At 45.9% G+C, this 13,856-nt stretch overlaps 1 protein-coding gene across 1 annotated transcript in view; it reads left to right on the top strand.

Annotated features, from left to right (window-relative positions):
• Positions 1 to 4,142: 4,142 nt before the first annotated feature.
• BAHD1 (bromo adjacent homology domain containing 1) overlaps positions 4,143 to 13,856 on the top strand; it is a 65,452-nt gene continuing 55,738 nt past the window's right edge. Inside the window, exon 1 of the mRNA XM_083449961.1 lies at positions 4,143 to 4,632. The gene's annotated coding sequence lies outside the window, so the exon portion shown is untranslated. The remainder of the gene's footprint in view (positions 4,633 to 13,856) is intronic.

Here is a 13,856-nt window from a genome sequence, read left to right as displayed (position 1 = left end):
CACTCTCTTTGGACAAAATGGAGTTTCCATACAGCGCTTTAATGGGTGTGACGGCAGGCCACGTTTAGGAGCCCCAAAGCTTACTTTGAGGTGCATATAGCATTCAGTTCCTTATTCAGATTGCTCATGCAGCTGTGCTTTGAACTTTTTAATAAGAAGTTGGAAATTAGCAACCAACTCCAGCTTCCTTATCCTGCTGATATCCAAGTTCGGGGGGTTACCAACAGGGCTGGACTTAGTGCCCCCAAATGGATCGTCTCAATTATGGAGCTTCTCAATTTTGCACCCCCCTTGGCTCAGTGCCCTGGGGGGGGGGGAGAACCACCCACACCACCCTAAATCCAACATGGGTTACCTAGTTAGATTGAGAAGACGGTGTGCCACTAAGGGCACTATCACACAGAAAGCTTGTCTTGTGCTATTTGTGTGTGCATATGAATCTGATTCACGGAATCAAGAAATGGCCATTCCTTCTAGTCAATTCAGAGCCTTTCAATTTAGTGTTTTTATTTTCAGTCAGTAAATATATTCAAAGTCCATTAAAACTGGAGCACATGTTTTATCATGTCCCTGGAAACGCTTTCTAAAAACTACCTGGTTCACACATAACCCTAAACCAAACACTAAGCTTTGGTGGGAATATGGGAGTGTGTGGCCTCCAGATCATGGCACCATCTCTGGTCCTGCTGCTGCAAGCTAAGCCATAGTCTGGTTCGGCTTAGCATGTCATCCGAACCCGACCTTGTGGTTTGGCTTGCTCCAGTCAAGTTACAAGCTGTAACCAAGGTTTGCAGCTTGTGTTTGCTTTTTTAGGAGAGGGCACTAAGTGGCCACACTCTCCAGGAATGTGGAGCAACATAGGCCAAAGGTTGACTTAGCATGATGTGTGAAACAACCAACCACACCTCCAGTTCTACTAAGCTCTTAGGCTCTGCCCAAATCATAGGTTTCTGTTTTGTTCTCTGGCTTATTCTGAACTGGAAGTGTGGCAACCAGTACCCTAAAGGAAAAAGTACAGCATTGTCTGCTACTTTAAGCAACACTTGGCTACACCTGGGCAGCGCCATCTCTGCTAGCCCAGTTGATGTGGGATAGCATCCTTGGAATCTCTAGCTGTTGTGAACAACCAGCCCCACAGCGATACAGAAATTGCTTCATCGTGTTGCTGTTCAGAGTTCTTGTATCTTAAAACAGTTGAACAGATAGCAATTTCACAAAGCTATTTTGGGAGGCAGGGGGAGTTGAGGGGAGGGGGGGGATGATGCATCTGTAAGTATTTTGAAGCAGAAGATGCTCCCGTTTAAAGAAATCATTCTTAAAGAATCCAGAAGTGACAGCTGCTTCATTTTACGATGAGTCAGAGAAATGTGTTGTAATTCAGACATTTTTCCAAGAAATGTAGACATTTTCCCAATAAACAAAACAGAAATTATACAAAAACCAGGATTGCTGCTGCTCTAGGCATATGAAATGAAATTTCTCACTTTTCATATGTGGACCTCACTTTTAATGCATATATCCTTGGCTGAACCAGTGTTTCAGGGATTGCTCTTGGGGATTGCAGTTTGGTCTTCTTCAAGCACCTGATTCAACATGCATGCTTAAGATCACTTGATGTGGATGACCTCCTTACACTTCTCAGAACTTGATCTCACCGACTTGTAAATTCTAGAAAGTAGTGACAGGCAGGGAACCTCCCTTCCCCCTTTCTGAACCTTTCACCCTTTCCTATGATCACAAGTCACAAGCAGTGTTTAAATTTTCAATTCATTTTTAGAAACTGATCTGAGATTGATATATAAATAAACACTTCAGCTGCAACTGAATTTTGTTAGTGTCTAAGAGATTATCGTGATAATGATGTCATGAAATGACATCTGGGGAACTGTGAACCAACTATAAGCAGATCTTTGAAAAAGTACTAGGCCTGTAAATATTAGATCCTCAGATAACGGGCATGTAAAATTGGAAGTGGTTTCCAATAAACGAAAGCAGGAGCTTTCATTTATTGGAAAGTACCACTATAAGAGTTGCCTATATATCCCAAAGCACCACTATAGGAGTTGCCTTGTACTTATTCATGTGAATGAACCAGTAAGCATGTAAGTGTATGCAGAAGCAGCAACTGAAAAGGAGCACCAGAAAGATCAAGAAGAGTTGAGCAAAATTACAAGAAGCCAAGATGTCTGCAGATGTAGATGACTTTAATTTTGTTATATTAAAGTGTATTTAATCAAATGTGAACCATTACCTTTTCCCTTTTTTCACTGTTGCGCCATATATTGAGCCCACATTCACCCAGGGCAAGGGCTCTCCCCCATCTCCTGGGAAAATGAACAGTTTCTGTTGGGATTCCTGGAAAATACTACAAAAAGCGTATGTGCTTTCAGCAGAAATGGAAATTTATAGTAGTGTTTGTTTATAGCAAGAGAAATGTAGTTAAATTATTCCAAAATAATTGACAAGGAATACAAAAGTGAAATCATGTACACGTGGTAGGCTAGTGTCATGGTACTCTTGGATTACTTGTTGATTCATTTTTTAGGGAATTGTAGCTTACGGTAAGAAGCAAAATGGATTATGTATGCATTCATGTGGCCTTTTATCAGTCATTGTAGTTTAATATGGTTAGAATTCGGGGTGGTAGAGTGCTTGCGTGTGATCTAAGGTGGATAATGTGCGGACCTGGAATTAAATTCCAGCTGCTCAAAAGGTTGCAACCTGCAAGCAGCCTGAGGGTAGGTAGCCCACAGCCTTCAAGAGATTATTCTGCAGTAAATGATCCCAGATCAGCTTAAATGCCCCCAAACTAAGTCTTTTGCAGCACAGAGCAAAGAACCTTTGGTTCTCTATGAGCAAAACTGGAAAATGAGAATGAACGAACATTGGACAGTTAGAAGGCAAAATTGAAAAGCCTGTTATATTAACTTGACATTTTCACATTAGGCTCCCTGAAGGAGGAACACACACACACAATGAACATTACCAAGGTGCATGCAATGTTTTGCTCATTTATTCTGCAGCCTTGATATTGTGCTGAGGACTTGGTTCAATATTCAGTGCTATGTAATCATATTAAATGTTAATGCAATCAAGCTTGCATTTGTCTATGGTGTGCACAGCTATGGTCCACAGGTGCCCTGTTGTTGCAGAGATGAGGCGCAAGGACAGTCTAGTACCCAACGGTGGAAGTGAGGCTGCTAAGGCCACCCCTTCCCTTCCTGAAGGCCAGCAAGGAGATGGGGGATTTGGGGGGTGGCGATTCTTCTTTAGCTGTACAAATGTTCCTCCAAGCTTTAGAGACTGGTCGAGATGAAAGTCCAATAAGTAAGGGAAAGTTGAGGGAAAGCAGGATTGCTAGCCTAGGAACTTCTGGGCAAAGTAGATGGGTAGAAAGCAGAGGGACTCGGGTCGATGTGGGCGGCTTCTGGGGGAGGGTGACTGACAAGTAGAGCCGGTGACCTGAATATGGAAGATCTCCCGAGGGGACTGGATGCAACAAAGGAAGAGGCGCTCGAATGGAAGAGGAGGAGGAGGAGGGTGCTGTTGGTGGCCGACCAAGGTGACGGCTAGTTCGTTGTGTGACAGGGCGAGAAAGAGCCGCGGGAAGAGGAGGGGGAGAATTTGGGGGGCGGGGGACGGACGGAGCCGGGCTAAATAAACTTCTTCGAGGCGTTTCTCTTCCCCGCGAGGAAAGCAGCGTGGGGAAGCACGAGGGGCGGCCGAAGCGAGGAAGGAAGGCGCCCCCGCCCGCTCACGTCCAGGGGAGGATGAGGAAAGCAGATGGGGACTTGGGCAGGCGGGAAAAGAGCGATGGGGCGGACTGGAGGCGCGACGGGGCTGCCGAGAAGACAGGTTGGGCGGCGGGGGGGCGGGGCGCGCGCGGAGGATGCTGCCGCTCGCGTGGGGACGCCCCTCCCCCGGCTGGGCGGCCGTGGCCATGCCGTGTCCGCTGGGAGCCGCCCGCCTCGCCTGCCTGCCTTGCCTTGCAAGCTGCGCTGGGACCTGGCTGGGGCGGGTGGTTGGTGCGGAGATTGGCTAGCGGGGGCGGGCCAGGTGCCTGGCGATTGGCGGGCGCGTCGGAGCGGACGGCGCTGGGGAGGGCGCCGATTGGCTGCCGACGAGGAAGCAGGAAGGGAGGACGGAGCCTGAGCGGAGCAAGGGGCTCGCTGCTGCCGCTGCTGCTTTCGGGGAGTTAGAGCACATCGGCGGCGGGCGCGGAGGCGGCGGCAGCAGCAGCAGCAGCGGGCGCGGAGCAGCGGCGGCAGGACGGCAGCCGAGCCTTCCTCGGCCGAGGGAGCGGCGGGAGCGGGAGCCGCGGCGGGAGCAGGAGAAGCAGCAGCAGCAGCAGCCGCCGCCCCCTCCTCCGGCCTTGAGCGCGCGGGCCCCAGAAGGGGGCGCGCCTCCAGTCCCCATCCCGCAGCCGGGCGGCTACGCGGCGGCGGCGGCGGCGAAGGAGGAGGAGGAGGCGGCGCTGACGCAGCAGCGTGGAGCCCGGGACTCGGGCGCCCCGGGGCGTTCCAGCCGCCGGATTCCAGCCCGGCCGGGGCCTCCGCCTGCCCTGGGTGGGCCCGCTTGAGCCGAACGGCGCCGGCAACGACGACGGAGGAGCAGCAGCCCGCCAGCGCCCCGGTGAGTGCGAGCGAGCGAGCGAGCGAGTTCGGCGTCAGCCCGTCAATCTGCACCGGCCGGCCGGCAGCGCGATGGGGCTCCGCCCGCCGACGCCGCCAGCCTCGCGAGCCCCACAAGCCGGAGGCGGCGGCGGCGGCGCTGCTTGGAAGGGCGCAGCGTCGAGGAACTTGCCGGGCGCGGGCGGGTGATGGGAACAGGTGCCGCCGGGGAAGCGGGGGGCGGAGGGGGGCGCGGCTCTTGCGGGACGCCCCGGCGACGAGGCGGCGCGCAGGCTTCAGCCGGGGGCCACCGGGAACTTTCTGCTGGGATCCGGCTGGTGCCGGCACGGGGCCCTGGAGGGGAGGGGCAGGAGGGAGGACGATCGGTGGCGGTCTTCAGGCAGCGTGTCCCTCCGGGCGCCTCAGCCCGCTTCCCTGATCTTCCTCGTGTCACGGTGGGTGGGTGGGTGGTTTGCTGGCTGCGGTTCCAGTAGCAGCCGCCGCCGCCGCTCCCCTGCAACCTCCTCCTCTCCCTCTGTGTGTGTCGCCGGGGGCCTGCCTTGTCGCTGGGGGTGGGCGGCGATCCCCCTTCCCCGAAGGGCGCCGTGGCCCTGGGGCTGGTCCTCTGTCCGAGCTGAAGGACACTCCGGGCTGCTCCCGTCTCTCCCCGCCCATCACCCGGCCGCCGGAGAGCAGGGAGGAAATGGCCCCCGGTGGCAGGTGGGCTGAGCTCTGGCAACGACTCCCCGGTGGCCCACTTGGATCATGCGAGCGAGGGTCAGGCTGCCGCTTCGCTTCCTGGGATTAGCTTTAAGGTCTAAAGTTATGTAATAAAGCCATTTAACTTTTACATCGACGATCGAGAAAACAACACCCCCTTTCCCCCTCCCGATTCATCTGGGGGAAAGGCAGGAACTGAACCCATGGGAGACCACGTGAAGGGCCTCCTTGGCGCTCGCGCTCTCTCTCTCTCTCCTTCCCCCCTTCCTAATTTTGTCCCCTGCCTCTTGGAAAACGACATTGTCACCCAGTCTTGTTTCCTAGTTGGGAGAGGGCTGCTGTGTCTATCCGAGGCACCTTTTGGGATAAGCCAGACACAGAGACAGATGTCCTGTTTAAAATGGGCTGTAAAAGACAAAGACGCATGCAACACTCTCTCTTTCTCGTGAGGGGTCTTTTGGAACAGGAACTTGGAACCGAGCGCCAGAACAGAAGCGATCAAACCTAAGAGGGTTTAAAAAAGGAAAGTGGTCGTGGGAAAGAGGCATCGGAAACTGAATCTTGATGGGTTTTCTCTAGAAAGAACAAGGCACACTTAATAACTTGACACATGCCTCAGTGAGGCAAAGTAAAGTTACTGATTTGCTGTGATATTTGAAAGCTGCCATCAAAATAGTGGAAGACGTTTGTGAAGCGGTAGCAAAAACAAAGGGAGCTAAGTGGATGTGTTACTTGTTCCTGGAGATAATTATTTTGTAATTGTTAATAGTTCAGGGAATATAAATATTTGTTTTGTGTGGTATTTCTCTGTTTATCACAACTTGGATGTGTAGTGTTTGCATAGGCCAAAATCAGATGTACATTTTTGAGTGCATTGGCTATCAAATTTGGAATCTTCTTCCCTTCCAGTAAGGAGTACTGGAATGTACTTTATCACTATTCACAAGCTCATTCTTCTCCTGTTTTAAATGTCACCCCTTGCACTTAGGGAGAAGATGCTAACACCAGTTTTCACACCCTCCTCATGTCCTAAGAGTAGCAAGAGAGTGTACGTAAGGAGTCCCCTTCCCTTCCTTGTCTGACAGTTGCAACAGAGAGCGAACAAATGGGTACCCAGAATGAAATCCACACCAGTGTTTCTGACAGGTTATCTTTCCTCCCACCATAGCCTTCTGAACAGGCAGGAATGGGTGGCGAACTGAAATGGTGCAGTTGATGGAACATTTCTGTTTGCAGGTGATGTGCAAAATTGTGGGAAGGTTAAAATATGATTGGTTAGTCATCCACAATGTATATCTCCAGCCTGTTTAAAAACCTTTTACAGGCTCATTTTAGAACTTCATTTCTTTTAAAAACAGAAAAGAGGATTGAAGTAGTATTGCGAAAATTATCTTTAGGGGTCCTTGTGGTACTTCATGAGTGTTCTAAAAATGTTTGGTAACAGCATTAAATTAATCTTGTACTCAGATTGTAGCAACTCGGTGTTGCATGTCGGACAACTGTTTGGTGAAAAGTGTGTATAGTTTTCATTTTGCTTGTGTGTCATCACTCCCTATGCATAACTACAGTGTGGAACATCAGGCATTCTGTTTCATTATGTAGACCACATGTTCACACATCTGACTTGAGCTTCTAAAATCTGGAAGCTGTGTTTACGTAGAAGAATAATGTTAGGATTAGGAAAGTAACTTTCTGTTTTTATTTCTAAGTTAAGGTTTCTTGTCATATATGTAGAGGAATGAAGTTAAGAGTCAGATGACACTGATTTCCATTTGTTTCTATCTGTATGGAAAACAAAACCGGTTGCTTGTGTTGCTTTCTGTAGTAAAATGTGAAAGTAACTTCAGGCGATCAGCTCTTGCTCCTTTCCGGATGCTTCTGACTTTATGAGATTAGCCAGTTCTAGATGGATCATTACGTTTTATTTATTTAGATATGTAGCCTGACTAATCTTTAAGGCATGTAACATTTCCTTATTGCATCGACTTTTGTTAATTTCCATTTTGTAAGAAATTGATCCAAGGCAGATGCCTGAGATCACCTGGTGAATCTATGGATAAACCGTGGCTTTGGGTTTTGGTTTCACTGGCTGCCCTTTCCAAATTATCCATGTCTAAAGCTCTTGCCTACAGGGCATTTGCAAGCTGCTAGATGTGTTCTGTAGATTGGATTGAGATCCAGAGTTCTGGTTTCAAGTAGGTGGCGCAATGCTAAATTTTCCTTGTGACATTCCAAAGGGACTTTTACAGAGTGCTTGAGGAATTCATGCATTTGAAAGAATCTCTGGCATCATAATAAATCAGAATATTTGCTGGTTCAAGAATCTTGCTTGTAAGTTGTGTTTGTAAGCTGATCTAGTCCATGCTTCTCTTCAAGGATATATGCTGACTTTTTCATTTGCTTAGTGTGTTTTTTAAGTTGTATTGTTTGATTTTTACCCATCCAATATTTGATTACAGTTAGAATATGAAGCCCCTTGCCACACAGGGGCGGGAAGTACCTGGTCTAAAGGAATTTTCTAGTGCTGATAGCTCAGCACTTTTTTAGTATTAGAAATGCAGTAGCTTCTCTGTTGGACATCGAGGGGGTTTGGTCCATGCTTGCTTAAAGTCAGATGAACCGGACAAAAGTGAAAGGTGGGAATAGGTATCAGCATGTAGCAGTGAAGATGGCCTGGAACAGGATTACCTGTTAAGCATCCAAATGAAGAACGAGGAGAACGTTGTGAATATTGAATATAATTTCAATATAAAGCAGGCAGGAAAAGCTGTACAAGCTTCACCATCGTACATATACATTGAATAAGTGTGAAATACATTAAAAAGGGTAGGAGGATTTGCAGTGTCTTTGGCCATTTGGGAACTTTGGGAAAGAGTAAGCCCCAACATTTAATTACTGAAATCTGCTTTCTTAACATGTACGCTAATAGTGTCGTGCTGTGTTGCACTTCTGGAGAAGTTAGATGTCGCCTATCCTATGTTCCCAGCTCAAAGCAGGATGAACAGAAATCTGGAGTCCTTGTTAGAGATGGGTTTCTCGTCTTAGTCAAGTGTGTAAATCAGTCATAGAAAACAAGGTTTGAAGGGATCCTTGCAGGTAGTCTCTTGTATGTACCGGGCCCCAGACTGGAATTCTTGCCTGCATTAATAATCATCTCAAAATAGAAGGGAAGTGGATTTTATTTACTAAAATACTTTTATTCTCCACTCTACTTTACGTTAATGAGTATTTAAAGGTGCTAACAACGTTCTGCTATTTTTAATCAAAACTACTGGCTCTGAAGAAAGAGCCCAGCGTAAAATCACCATCATGAAAGAGAAGAGCACACAGTCATGGACCAGAGCCTTGCTGAGCAGTATCATTTTTCATGAAATGCCAAAGCAGAATCAAAGTGGGGGCTGGACGTTCAAGAGTTTAGATACTTCCGAAGTCTGGAAGCCAAAACAGTAGCCTTGCACTGTTTACCTATCAACTGCATTTTAGTCAGTGGATTGTGGAGCAGGGCTTGAAGACTTAGTACAGTCGTAGCTTGGATCCCGAATGCCCTGGAACTCAGACGTTTTGGCTCCCGGATGCTGCAAACCCGGAAGCGGTTGTTCTGGTTTGCGAACGTTCTTTTGGAACCCGAACGTTTGACAGGGCTTCTGCTGCTTCTGATTGGCTGAAGGAGCTTCCTGCAGCCAATAAGAAGCCGTGATTTGGTTTGCGAACGTTTGGAAGTTGAACGGCCTTCCGGAACGGATTCCGTTCGACTTCCAAGGTATGACTGTTTTTATAACGTGCATTTTCAATGCCTATTCAAATAATTTTGAATGTATATTTCTGCAATCTTTTATAACTTCCTGTCCTGCAAGGTAGGTCAATACAGTGGTACCTTGGGTTAAGAACTTAATTCGTTCCGGAGGTCCGTTCTTAACCTGAAACTGTTCTTAACCTGAAGCACTACTTTAGCTAATGGGGCCTCCTGCTGCTGCTGCGCCGCCACCGCCCGATTTCTGTTCTCATCCTGAAGCAAAGTTCTTAACCTGAGGTACTATTTCTGGGTTAGTGGAGTCTGTAACCTGAAGCGTCTGTAACCCGAGGTTCCACTGTATTGTCATGACCATATTGCAGGTGAGGTGGGTGGGTAGAGGCTGTGAGGACCAAGGACTTTCGAGTCCACACTCCTCAGCTGTGATGCTGCATCAAGTGAGCTGCAGTTGATATGCTGCAAACGGGTTAAATGCCGTTTTGAGAGCCTTTGTTAAAAATACAGAGTTTTCTAGCAAATTGATTCAAGCAAAGGATTCATTTTCATTCTTTTAAGAGAAGAATCACAGCAAGGTCCAGAATTGTGGGCATTCCCCCAGTAAGCAAGACCTGTCAGTTTCATTCTGGATGCTTCCTCTTTGTGACCTTTGCCCCAGTAAGGCACCTGTCATTGATCTTTCAAAGCAAAGAGAAAACCGGAGCACCTTTAGGACCAGAAATCCTCTGATCTCTGAGTGGATTTGCTTAAGCATTAGATAGAACCCCGAGCCCAACATTCCTGTTGAAAACCTGCCTTAATCTCTATGAACACAGTCTACAACATTCTTTATTACAGCACTTTTAAAGAGGCCCTTTGTCGAGGCAAAGCTTCATATAGGTGACAGTGAGAGAACTTAAGACACTCTTTAGATTTGGGTCCTCCTCCTAATGTTTGTGGGATTAGTGACCCTTTAAAGTGGGGCGCAGTGTGACATTTCATAGACAGCTTTGCATTTTTCCATCGTTCTCCCATTTGTTTCCCTTATAAGAAACACTCCTAATGATACCCCGTCATTCACGTAGCAATACCGAATCGGCTGTCACAATATTTACAGCTCCTCCTTGAACCAATCCTTGAAAGTTTCTGTGCCATTTTTTGAAGGCTTCTGTTCTCCTCCTTTAACAAAACAAACAAACAAATGGAATGTTGGCTTCTTTATAGCCCTTCACAACTTTTTATAGAACAGTAACTCTTCGATACTGTCCTTTTCAATAAAAACATCTTACGGGGACAGAGACATTAAGTTACCATATTTTTCGTGCCATAAGGCACACCTGACCATAAGACGCACCTAGTTTTTAGAGGAGGAAAACAGAAAAATATATATATATTGAACGAAAAGTGGATGTATGATTTTTGTGGTTCATACTGTGGCCACAGACATGTGATTTGACGGCGAGTTTGGGGTAGCCCAATGCAAGAATCCTGAGGATCCATGTGGATCCGTGCTTTGTAACCACGTTTTTGCGCCATTGCGGCCCCACGAAACAGTGGATGTGTGTGTGTTTTTGGTGCAGGCTGTAGCCATGGACATGCTGTGTGATCTGATGGTGAATTTGGGGTGACCCAATGCAAAAATCCTGAGGATCCATGTGGATCCATGCTTTGTAACCACGTTTTTGCGCCATTGTGGCCCCACGAAACAGTGGATGTGTGTGTGTTTTTGGTGCAGGCTGTAGCCATGGACATGCTGCGTGATCTGATGGTGAATTTGGGGTGACCCAATGCAAAAATCCTGAGGATCCATGGGCTTTTACCTCCCCCCTCCCAGGCAGCCTCCTTTATCTCTAGCTCACTTATCTCCCTCCCCGATCGCTTGGTGATTAGCGGCTTTGTTTCAACACCCACTTCCCCCTCCCCCCCCCAAAAAAGCATGATCTGCTTTTCGCCCCTGGGCAATTTGGCTCCAGGGACCATACATTCACTCCATAAGACACACAGCAAAAAAATACGGTATATCCAGAGTTGCGTTACAAAAGGCTGCTTATACTGTGGGTCTTTCCTACCCCTTCCTCTCCACTGCAACTTCCCACAGGCAACTGATTGGCTTCTGTGAAAACAAGATGCTGGACTAGATGGGTCATTGGCCTGATGCAGCAGCCTGTTCTTGTGTTCTCTGTGTCGAACTATAGACTGTAAGTCTTTTAACCAGGGCCTGTTGTCCTGCCATGTACTCCAGTAACTACTATTCAGTGGCTGTTGCTGCTGAGTAACTCTTTGAACCTAGTAGGCACCTCTGGCATCCTTTTCCTCCTGCATTTGCCTTGTGCCTCCCTGATTTCAGGCTATGGTTGTTAAAAAGTTGGTCCGTTAATATGTATTGAGGATGTGAGATGAATGCATGGAGGAGTCAGCCCTTGGGACAAGAGACTGTTTTCCTCAGCCTTGTGATCCTTTAAAAAAAAAAATTATATTACTGGTGCTTCTTGCACAGTACAGTGGTACCTCGTTACATACGCTTCAGGTTACAGACTCCGCTAACCCAGAAATAGTGCTTCAGGTTAAGAACTTTGCTTCAGGATAAGAACAGAAATCATGCCGCAGCGGCAGCAGGAGGCCCCATTAACCTGGTGCTTCAGGTTAAGAACAGTTTCAGGTTAAGAACGGACCTCCAGAACGAATTAAGTACTTAACCCGAGGTACCACTGTATTTGAAACTTTTATTGAAATAGAAGACTGGGAATACTTTTTCTTCAAATACTGTTCAGACTTATTCCAGTACAGAAGCTCGACTCCCAGCAATCATTAGATGCAAAACAAACAGCTGAAATAGTTGGTGAGCCTTGGTAGTCAGACATGCAATTATACCTTATCAATTAGTACCACAAGTAACATAACTATTTTAATTAATACCTGTTAATTAAAAAAAGAAAACTCACCACCAGCCTTGATCATCAAGTAGAGGATACTGAGATGATACACTTGGATTTTGCTTCTATGCAATGCATATTTTCCTCTCCCTATTAACCTACATAAGTAGTTGTAAACACCCAGATGAAGGAATAATGCAAAGAGGCTATTGTGGGAACAACTTCTAGGTTTCATCTAATCAATTGAACTAATTGAAAATCGCCATTATAGCCCTGTGCATAACTGTAATTTAATTGTATTGAACAAAATGGAGAAAGTAAGGAGCATTGCACAGTGAATGTGTGCTGCGTAACAAAAGTTTGGATTGGTCAGGGTAGGATACAACCGTGGGTTGGGTGTGTGCACTAACAAAATTATATGAGTGAGCCCCTGTGCTGAGCTAATTCCTTGGGATACAATAGGTTGCTCACTCTTGGTTTCCCAAATCAGTTAGGGTAACTTGTGACGTTTCTGCATATTAGCTCCCTTAAACAACAACAGCAACAACAAAACATTTTTTTTATCGATGACGCTCTTGTGTTCTGCTAGGACATTTGGCTGATTCAGTCGCTAGAGTAGCAACAGAACAAGGGCAAAGCAGTGAGAGATTGTACAGGCAACTTTGAAAAGTCAGCAAGAAATGCATACAGAAGCAAAATTGCCATGGGATCAGGATACGAACCTAATACAGATTTCAGAAGATTGCTGTATAGAGTTAATTATGTTGATAGCCTTGAAAAAGGGGGCATTTTTTGGGCAGGAGATTTTAAATCCAATTCCAGACAGTTCCAGCCTGAGAGGATTTCAAGTGCAGTATTTTTTTTTAACTGTTAAGAGGAGCAAAATACAATAGGTCTGTGGAGTTGATGAAAGTTATACTTCTTTAATTTAGTGGTGCTTAGTTCTTTCACCGGAATTATTCCTTCGCCTTCAGTTTTGCACAGACTAATGCATTATATCATTGGGGCAAAGTTTTATGTTATCCATGAGCCAGTTGTGTTTCAGTGGGTAATGAGAACCCTTTTTCTAATTGGAAAGGGGAGGATTTTTATCTAAAGGCCCAAAATTGATTAATATGGCAAGTGAAGGAAAAAAGAAACCACAACGCTAATGAATGAGTTTAGTCTTCGTCCTGGATTAACAACCAAGTCGGAATTTATGACTTTTCATATCACATAGCTGTAAAAGCAAGATATAGTTTCTTTCAAATTCCTTAGAAACCTTCAATAAAATATTTGGGGATTAAAGTCACTTCTAACTCTAGGATTTAATTTCAAACAAACACAGTCCTTTAGTTGATAAGATTTAAAGAGATCAGGAACAGTAGAATCAATATGGAATATCATAGATAACAGTAAATGGCTAAACTTATTTCTCTTTTGGCCTGAAGTATATACTTTATCATGAACATTTAAAAATAATATCCACCTTCATCTTAGTGGGTCAGTCAGTATCCGTCCAAAATGGATATCTGGTTATAAAGGAGGAACATAATGTAAAAATGTATTCTCACACCTTTGTATTGTTATCGTTTATTTTAATTTGGAGTAAACAAGAGTGGCGTATCCTTGTGTTCTAAGGTATTCTTATCCTGTCACAATCCCTCATATACCTTTTATTGTAGCAGGTAACATTATTATTGTTTAGAACACGGTCCATTTTCTTACAGCTGTTAATTCATTAATCTCAATAGGTGTTTTAATTGGTTGGGAAAACTAGCTAGTTTCTAGATATGACAGTCTATTGAGCTTCCAAGAATGTGATTGTATTTAATTCTACTTAGTATCTTAGCAGAGGGGAATTTTTAAAAAATGCGGAATGCACATTCGTGTACATTTTCCCCGCTAACTGCTTATCTTCCGCAGGTGATGAATATTAGTACTTTG

The sequence above is a fragment of the Podarcis tiliguerta genome, assembly GCF_965153285.1.
Source record: "Podarcis tiliguerta genome assembly, chromosome: 1".
Classification (NCBI taxonomy): Eukaryota; Metazoa; Chordata; class Lepidosauria; order Squamata; family Lacertidae; genus Podarcis; species Podarcis tiliguerta.
Note: the sequence above shows the minus strand (reverse complement) of the source record. Positions and strands in the feature narration are given on the sequence as shown.